Source organism: Pinus tabuliformis, chromosome 9 (assembly GCF_031772625.1).
Source record: "Pinus tabuliformis cultivar Carrire ecotype Pingquan chromosome 9, CPIR1, whole genome shotgun sequence".
In the NCBI taxonomy this organism is placed as follows: Eukaryota; Viridiplantae; Streptophyta; class Pinopsida; order Pinales; family Pinaceae; genus Pinus; species Pinus tabuliformis.
In genome coordinates, this window is record NC_142307.1 from 401,551,290 (window position 1) to 401,561,587 (window position 10,298).

A 10,298-nucleotide genomic window follows, 5' to 3' on the forward strand; every position below is an offset into this window, starting at 1 on the left:
ACTTGCATTGAAAAATTGGTCAAAATTGTGTCAAATTGCCTCTTGAAATGGCTTACTGTCACCAGCATAGGTTTGTGAGGGACATAGTGCGCTGCAGAGGACCCATGGCTTAGGGATAGTGCTCTAAAGCACACTGTCTCCCATTTTTGGCTGCGCTGATCCTCCTAGGGTCAGTTTCCCACCTTTGGAAAGTGTTTTTGCCAACTTTTCTCTATTTTTTTGTTTATTGATTGATCAATGAATGTTATGTCTCAAAGAATAAGTTTTTATCTCCTTGTCTAGCCCAACTTTGATTTGATTGATTAATGTTTCTTGATGTTTTCTTTGTCATTATCAATCGATAGTCAAAGTTAGAATATAGTTGATTAATCTTCATTCGAAAGAAAGTGTCGTAAAGTCTTCTCTTCCTTCGAATTAGAACTATCGTAAAATTATTCATTCTTATGAGAGATTGATTGATTGTATGTGCATATTTCCTTTTGTTCATATTCACATTAAGGAAATCGAAAAGAAATACATGCATGTTGCATTGAAAAAGTTTGTGTGTGCTCATAGGAATAGTGTAGGGAAATTGCATTAGATTGTGCTCTTTGCTCTTTGATCGAAAGAAATCTGGTTGCTCTATCCCTAAGTAGTTAGGATTTTCTTTGTTTAAATGAATGGAAATAATTCTTATCATGATAGTTGCATTCCTAGGAATTTCAGAATACATCACGTGGTGAACTTGAAATGAAAATTTCTAAGCAAGATCTTCTTAAAATTAACATCAATTTACCTAATGGAGCATTGTCATTAACGAGAACATTTAGTGGTTCTAGGCTAGAGATGTGTTCCAACATCGTAAAACAAAGAATTTGTCGCTAACTTGTCACAATACATCCCAAGTGTGATACCTCATTCCACGTACGTGAGTATATTGTAGCTCGTCCATGTATCTTTGGGTATATAGGGCGGTGTTACAGTACGTAAAGTATATGGGAATGCTCTCACTGTGCGGTTTTTCATTAGATAGTGTTTATACAGACTGAGCCTCCACATATCTTCAGGTATATATGGGAGGAAAACACTAGGTTTTTATCCATCCTTAAGTAATCGAGTCGGCCACCTTGTACAGTATGACACATCAAACATAGCATTCGGGGAGATTTCCTGCCCGTACTTCTTGGTTCGCTAGGAGGTATTCTGCAGTTCACAATTGCTTGGTAAACCTTTTGCCTAGTTTACCCCTTTTTGTTTATTTCTTTTTTGATAATAAAATTAATCAGCAATCATGGAGGAACATCAACCCTTACCCCATCGTTCGCGGAGAGCAGCGAGCAAACCACCTTTGCCACTTGAAGCTACACCTATTCAGTCAAAGCGGTCTTGCTTAACTGAGTCAAGTACATCAAGAACTCCTAGTTCTTCATCTAAATTACCTGAATCATCTATTTCGGTAAGTACTGAGACTCCAGTTACTCCAACCATTTCTGGTACATCTATTTCTGAAGGAGAAGTTTCACAATTACCTGAGGACATTAGCACTAATCCTAGTGAAACAGTAACCGAAGTTGTTCAACAACAAGTTGATCCTCAACTTGAAGTTGCTCAACAAGAAATTACTTCTGAACTTGAATCAATTCAACCAGAAGTTAATCCAGAACCTATCATAGTTCAAACAGAAGTTACATATGAACCTGAAGTTGTTCAGGAACCTCTTTCTGAAACTGTTGTTCTTTTACCCGAACATTTGGACTTCGAATTTGAACATTCAGAAGTTGTTACTTTATCGGAAGACAATCAACCGGTTACCCCTCAGACATCAGTAACTACTGAAATTTCCACTTTATCAACACCAGAAATATTTTATGGACCAGATGGTGAATTTCTTCCACCGATTTTAATTTCTATAGAGGAAGAATTGGAAGAATATTCTACACCTGAAACCCCATTCCACTTTGGAGCTGGGCTTTATCTTTACCCTCATACTCCTCATTTTACCACTCCGTTTGATCCTACTTTTTTTCAAGTAACCGTCGATTCTTTAGGACAAATTTTGGGTCAGTTAACTATGGTTGAACAACCGTCAATATCCCAGACTATATCATCTGCTGCAGCTGCGGCAGAATCTTCTATTGCAACTTCTTAGATGTTTCCTACCACACCTGAGTCACACCTATATGATGAATCATCCATCCCGGTTGGTTACCAATCTTTATCTAGATCCCACTCAGGGGTTGCTTCTACACCATGGTCATCACCCATGTCCTCAACTGGAATTTTAGCTGGTTCTTCTTAAATGGGAACTCAACATTTTGATCCTGCATATCAATATTAAGCTGGGCAATCTTGTCAACAAAGACCTATGTATCCATTAAATACTGGATTTCTACCATATGGAGAGCAATATGCTTATTCACGTTATCCTCCCTATTCCATAGGACCGTCATATGGTAATATCCCGCAGTAGTCAAGTTAACCTGGAATTTTAGTTTGTCAATGGAAACCAACAATGCCAGTTCAACCAAGGCTTGTGTATCGAACACAGCCAATTCAAAATGTGTTAGATATTCCTATTTCACCTGTTGTTACTACTGTACCACAGTCACAAGTTCAAATTGTTGTATCTCAACTGGTACAAACTGGTCCTTCTACCTCGCAACCACAAGTTTCAGGTCAAGAAGCTCAAGTTTCTCAAGTTGTTGTACAACAACCACTTGTTTCCAGGGTTCAACAACAACCTCAGGTTAGTATACCCTTATCTGGACTGACCCAAGCTTACACTGGTATAGTTTATTCACAACCTGGTCAACCTTTCATTGCTGGGAAACAACAACCATTAAATCAACAACAGTTGTACCAACAACAACAATAGTTGATTCAACAACTGTGGCAACCCTAATTTCAACAACCCCAATTTGGACTTGCCCAACAGGCTCAACCTGGGTTTGGACAATATCAAGCTTACTAAGGTCCTGGTCAACAAGGCTTTGCAGGTTATGGACAACCACAAATTCAACTTGGTTATCAACAACCACCTTATGCCAGATTTGTTCAACAACAACCTTATCAAGGTTACCAAATGCAGATGCCCTATGTTGGTATGCAAAGACCTATTGCTTAGGCAATTCCATCATATCCTGGGTATGCTCAACCTGACCTGAATCAACAGTTGCCATTTGTAGCAACTTTAGAATTACCAGATTTAAATCGGCTCACTAATGATCCAATCTTATATGCACCTTGGTGGCCGGTGATTCTGCATAAGTTACCTTCTGACATTCCGAAATTCAATGGAAATCCTGGAGAAGACCCATCAAATCATGTCATGACCTTTCATTTGTGGTGTTCATCAAACTCCTTAAATGATGATTTGGTTAGACTCCGTCTTTTCCAAAGAACACTTACTGGTCCGACTGCTAAATGGTACATTGAGTTACCAAGAGCTTCTTTCGACAACTTTACAACTTTAGCCACCACATTTCTGACCCACTTCCAGTTACCTATCAGATACGAGACTGGAACGGAACTCCTAACCAACTTTAAACAGACTACTGCTACCCATATATCAAATCATATTCATGAGTGGCGGTGTCATCATCGAATGGTTAAGACATATGTTCCTGATCAACTTTTGGCTAAGTGGTTCATAAAATCCTTGTTGCCATCAATCACCGAGGATGTGGCAAAAGGTGGAGTTTTCACAGAAGAGAAAGTAATCGCTCATGCCCAATACTAGGATTTGATTTACACAAAATCCGGCACGCTCTACAATAAAATTCCCAATGCACCCCGAGAAGCTTTCACTGTTCCTCCTCCTCCACAATTGAGTAAGGACTCTCATGTCGGTGATGGTGTGATCGGTTCTTTGAGCATGCAAACGGCAGGAAGACCATCTGGTCAAACTCTTTCCATTACCAATCAAACTACCAATGCATCAGAAAACACTCTTGCTTCCGAAGTTAATGCCGTGTCATCTGACAAAGGAAAAAATAAAAAGCAACCAGGAGGCAAGAAAAAGGGAAAAACAAGAAAAAACAAGATAATTCCCCTCAAGAGAAATCATCTGATTCCTCTACCTCGGCAAGGAAACCTCGTTATCCATGTCTAATCTGTAATGACGATCATTTTACAAGAGATTGTCCACACCACTCAGAGGTCTCTAAAATTTTAAAGACTTCAAACACATTTGCAGTGTTGACTGATCTGTTTCCAAACCCGGAGACACATTTGGTTGCAAAAGACCATGCTTCCACATCCCAAGTACTCATGTTATCCATCACAAAGCCACAAAACGAAGTTTTGGTGTTAACGAGAAATAAAGATTATGGAAATCCACCATCATCATCAAATAATCAGGCCACTGATCAACCTAATCCTTCGACTTCGACTTCATCTGAAAATATTCCACCTATTGTACCAGAATTGACAATAAAACCACCAAAGGGAGTTGTGCATAAATCGACATTTAACCCTCGAGCTCGAGCAACTCAGAACTATAACATAGTGGAAGATCTTTTTCAATCACCTTCTTTTATGTTGACACTCAAGGTGTTACAAACTTGTCCCTCTGAGAAGCAGGCTTTACTGTCAGCAATTAGCAGAATAGACACTACGGATTCCAATCTTGTGGTTTTTAACCATGCGGGATATACACCACAGTTACCAGCGCAGTTAGCTTTCCTAATTCAAGTAAAATCTCTCAATAAGAATGTTCACTGAACTATTATTAATGAGGGGGCATCTACTTGCATTATGTCAATGAGCCACTCGAAAACACTTGGTTCACCGCCATTGTCACAATCACCAACCACGTTAAAAGATTTTTACGGACGAACATATACTCCTTGTGGGATTTTGAGTAACCTGCAAATCGAACTAGGGGAAAAACAATTACTATTGAAGTTGAGATAGTTGACGGACCCCTCGATTGCAACATTTTATTGGGAAGGCCATGGGTATATGTTATGGCTGTTGTGGTTTCCACGTACTTTCATACTATTTCATTCCCTCATAAGGGTGGAATCACAGTCATCGATTAGCTTGCCTTCTTTGCCAATAGTTCATAGGCTACGGGAAGCATTCCATTGGTACACGGACCCCTATTGTCACTTCAAAGTGTTGGAATAGGTCTCTTTAAAGATCCTTCCCTAATGGGTACTTTTACACTACTGTCACCATCTAATTTGGTAGAAGTGGAAAGAGTAGAGACTTGCAACATGATTTCCTCCATCTCATCTGATTTAAGGAGGATTACCAACAAGTTTGAAGTTGATAGTAATATTGAGGTAATGCTGCTAAGCCACATTGAACTAGCATTGATCCGGATTTAAACAGGAACGCAACAAATTACAGAGATAACCATATACACAATGATGCAGCGGAAATAATACTTCATTTCATTAATGGAAAATACTGAAATATGCTTGCAACCAGAAATGGAAATAAACCAGCTAGGGCGATGGTAGCTTATCTCTGAGAAGAGATGTGATGGCTACATGCCTCTGAACTGTCTTACAATGAGGCTCGAAGGCCTATTTATTGTTGAGAAACAATGGAAAACCCTTAACATTCCAAAACCTAACCCTAGGAGATGAAATGCCAAACTGTGGGCCCCGTTTGGGGTAAATTGGTACATCAACTTCCCGGGGTCGTAACTTTGGCATATGATCTCCGTTTGACGCGTACAATAGCTCATTAGAAAGATCTATCCGAGCACTATCATTGTTGGACCCATGTTGCCCTCGGATTCCCCAAAAAACGTCGTTTAGGGCCTCAAAACGGCTCCGGAAGTTCAGGACCCGAAAAACTGCTAAAAATAGTAAGTTGTGCTACAATTAAGGAAACTGAAAATGCTGAGAAAGACAATGGTGGGGGTCCAGGTGGACTTGGCAGGTGGCCACCAATATCCACCTGGATCATTCCTCCCCCCTTAGGAAGCAATGGTCCCCATTGCGTTGAGCTCCTCCATGAGATGAGGAAACTTCTGCTGAACTTGTTCCCTGGTGAGCCACTTGCCTTGCTGAAGGAGTTGGCCTGCTTTGACAACTCGATACAGTTGGATATTCTGTTGGCGAGTGTTCTTGATTTGTGTGTCCATGATCCGATCAGTTGCAGCTTGTTCCATGCAATCTGGATTTAATTTTGTGGGTTTGAGCTGTTCTGCAATGTCGGATGTGTCTAGCAATGGTGGAAAGTATGGCCGAAGGCGGTCCACATTGAACACTGGGTGCAGGCCAAGGAATGGGGGAATGCTGAGCTCAAATGCATTGTCTCCCATAGCCTTAGTAATCGTGTAAGGACCATATCGGAGTGGTCTCAATTTCCGATAGGCTCCAGTAAGGCGTTCCTTTTGCAAATGCAACTAGACTTTGTCGCCCACCTGAAACTTGTGTGGCACTCGATGTTGATCATCTCGCTGCTTGTACTTGGCATTTGATTTCTCAAGAATGTCATGGACCTGCTGGAGAATATGTTGGATGTGCTCAATGAAGTTGGTGGCCTTATCTGTTTCGGACTGGACATGAGCTGAATTCATGTGAGTAGCTGCAAGTGGCATGGCCACATCAATGGGGCATAGTGGCTGGAATCCCAAACCCACCTGGAAAGGGCTATGGCCAGTGGAGCTGTGAAGAGCTCGGTTGTAGCTGTGCTGAACATAGGGGAGGCTCTCGTCCCATGTGCGTGGATGCTTTGAGTTATACATGCGCAGAATGTGCACAATCATCCTATTGACAACCTCTGTCTGGCCATCAGTTTGAGGATGGAAGGCTGTGGACTTCGTGAGTTTGGTGTCCAGCATTGACCAGAGACTAGACCAAAATGTGCTGAGAAACCGACTGTCCCGATCTGAGATGATAGACTGTGGGATCCCAAAGTGCACCCACACTCGTTCAAAGAAGAGTTTAGCAGTGGCTTCTGCTGTGATATTCTTCTTGCAGGCCACCATAATGGCCATCTTCGAGAACCTGTCGACGACCACAAAAACACAGTCATTTCCATGCTTAGTGGAAGGAAGGCCTGACATGTAATCCATGGAGATGGATTCCCAAGGTCGACTAGGGGTAGGCAACGGGGTATAGAGGCCGTGCTTCTTAATGGTCGGTTTGGCAATGGCACAGGCCGTACATGATCGGATGTACTTCCCAACATCCTGTCGAAGATTCGGCCAATAGAAATAATTTTGCAGTACTGCCACTGTTTTCTCGACCCCGAAATGCCCTGCAGCCCGACTGTAGTGTGCTTCCCAAATCATCTTGGCACGCTCGCTTGAAGGAACACAAAGGTGACCGAGGTGGCATAATAGGGCATCCTGGAGGTGAAAATCTGCAACATGTCGACCCTCCAAGAGTGTCTGGTATGTGTGGCCGAATTCTGGGTCGCTTTTGTAGAGAAGTGGCCAATCAGAAGTCTCGTGCCCACAAGAGTTGAGCACGGTGGTTAGCGCCATGATCGGTGGTCGACTGAGGCAATCTGCAACATTATTGGTGCTGCCCTTTTTATACTTGATATTCAAGTGAAACTGTTGCAGGTATGTAGACCACTTCTGATGGCGATCATTCTGCAATTTCCCTTGGGTCTGTATGAACTGCAGGGGTCGGTGGTCTGTGTGGATGACCGTTTCCTTCCCCAAAATGTAATGCTTCCATTGTCGACAGGCCTGTACAATGGAATACATCTCTTTATCATAAGTGGGGTACTTCTGGACTGTGTCTGAAAGTGTTTCACTGTGATATGCCACTGGATGTCCATGTTGAGTAAGGACTGCCCCAATAGCATAGTCAGAGGCATCTGTCTCGACCTCAAATGGTTGTTGTAAATCTGGTAACGCGAGCACTGGTGCCGTGCAGAGGCGATCCTTCAACTCCCTGAATGCCTTCTGTTGAGATTCAGACCAAAGAATTTTGCTTTCACCCCTCCCTTGGTGACTTGACTCAAGGGCCAAGAAATATGAGAAAACCCCAACACAAACCTGCGGTAGAAGTTGGCAAGACCTAGAAAGCTGCAGAGCTCTGTTAGAGTGGTTGGAGAGGGCCAATCCCGAATGACTTGGACCTTGGCTGGATCGACATGCACCCCCTGTTCATCAATGATGTATCCCAGATACTGAACCTGGGTCATGCCAAAAGTGCATTTCTCCAAATTGGCACATAGCTTGTGTTGCCGCAGTGTTTGGAGAACCTGTCGGATGTGGTGGAGGTGCTCTTCCCAACTCTGGCTGAAGATCAGAATGTCATCCAAGTATACTACTACAAAGGAGTTGGTGAATGGCTGCAAGATGTCATCCATTAGCCTCATAAAGGTTGCAGGAGCATTCGTCAATCCGAAAGGCATGACCAACCATTCGAAGAGGCCCTCCTTGGATTTGAAGGCAGTCTTCCACACATCGGAGGGTTCGATTGGTACCTGGTGATATCCTGACTTTAGATCGATCTTGCTGAAATATTTCGCCCCCTTTAGTTGGTCTAGGAGGTCATCAATCCGCGGGATCGGGTACCTATTACGGACAGTGATCTTGTTCAGCGCCCGATAGTCAATACAGAGTCTCCACGTCCCATCCTTCTTCTGTACCAACACGATCGGGCTCCCACAAGGCGATGAACTCGGACGGATGTGACCTTTCTGCAGGAGCTCCTGAATCTGCCTCTTGATTTCATTGTTCTCCAGAACGGAGCGCCGATAAATTGGTCCATTGGGTAGCGGCACACCTGGGGTCAGATCGATGGAGTGCTTGACTTGACAGTGCAGAGGAACCCCTGCCGGGGAGGTGAAGATGTCCTCGTACTCCTCCACAATCTTGTCCATCTGTAGTTGTCGTGTAGAGGGACCCCGTTTGGAGGCCGCGGCCACTGTCTTCTTCTTTCCTTGAGGGCGTATCATCAGGAAAACAAATTTCCTGGTTTTGGAAATGATCTTACTGCATTGTTTTGCAGTAATCAAAGAGATGGCGGCAGGTGGTGCTACCTCTGGTATCCTGAACAACTTATTTCCCAATGTAATAATAACAGCACGGGGCCTTGATTCATACACAGCATGTCGCTTCCACAAGTATGGTTTTCCTAGTAATACATCACAAACTTCAAGGGGAGCAATGTCACACAATACCTCATCCGTGAAGGGCTTGATGTTGTATGGAAGGCGACACTGCTGGCTCACGCGAAGATCTCGTCCTTGGTGAAGCCACCCAATGGTGTATGGTTGTGGATGTGCTGTGGTCGGTAAGCCCAACCGCTTCACAACCTCTGCCGAAATGAGGTTCTTTTGACTCCCGCTATCAACAATGAACTGTATCGGGGAGCCCTTTACCCACATCTGGGAGTGGAAGAGACGCTCCTCCTCCTCTGGATCTTCGGGTTCATTTTTCTGGATCTTTGCGGTAGCAACAGTGGCGCTGGGATCCGCATCAATGATCTACTTCCCTTTTTCATACCCCTTGTCGGGTTCTGACTCAGAGTCGGAACATGCATCTGATTCTGAAACCTTTAGCTCAGCCACCAGTGACTGCTTGACCCGACACTCACTTGTGTTGTGAGTGGAGCTCTTATGGAACTCGCACCATTTTCCAGTGTCCTTTCTTGGCTTCGCGACATTGTTCTTTGCTTGCAGCTTCGGCTGGTTGTCTTGGGCTATCCCGCCTTGGCTTTGTCCTTTGTTCTGTGGTTTAGGGGCACCTTTCCCCTGCTTTGGATTCGCAGATCCAAAGTCTCGCTTCTTTTGTTTAAACTTCTGCTCGACCTTGACGGCATATCGGTATGCTGCGCCGAGCGAGGGGATGTTTAGGAATTGTATTTCTTCCTGGATGTACTTGTGCAGGCAGCCACAGTATTTGAGTATCAAATGTTGCTCCGAATCCTTGATACCCAACTTTGTGCGAAGGGTATGGAAAAGATTGGTGAACTCCGGCACGTCTTGGTCCCTTCCCTGCCGCAGCGTGGTCCACTTTATGTATTCATCCTCATAGCTTCCGACAGGGTAGTACTGCTCCTTGATGGCATTCTGGAACGAATCCCAGGTGGGTGCGGTGAAAATAGTGAGCCAGTACTTTCATCCTTCTGCTCGCAGTAGGTTTCCCACCAGTCCTTGACGTGGGGGGTTGCTTTGAGAAGAGCAAAAACAATCTTTTCCCGACTCGAAAATTCATGAACAGAAAAATAACCCTCTAGCAGATTTAACCATTTATCTACGGCATCTGCGTCTATCTGACCCTCGAATATGGGGATTTCAAAATTAACTTTTACCTTAAAGGGTGTGGCGTTTCCAGAGTAGCTGCTGGAAGCCGATGCGTCGCTTCTGGGTAGCCGCTGAAGGATCTGGGCAAA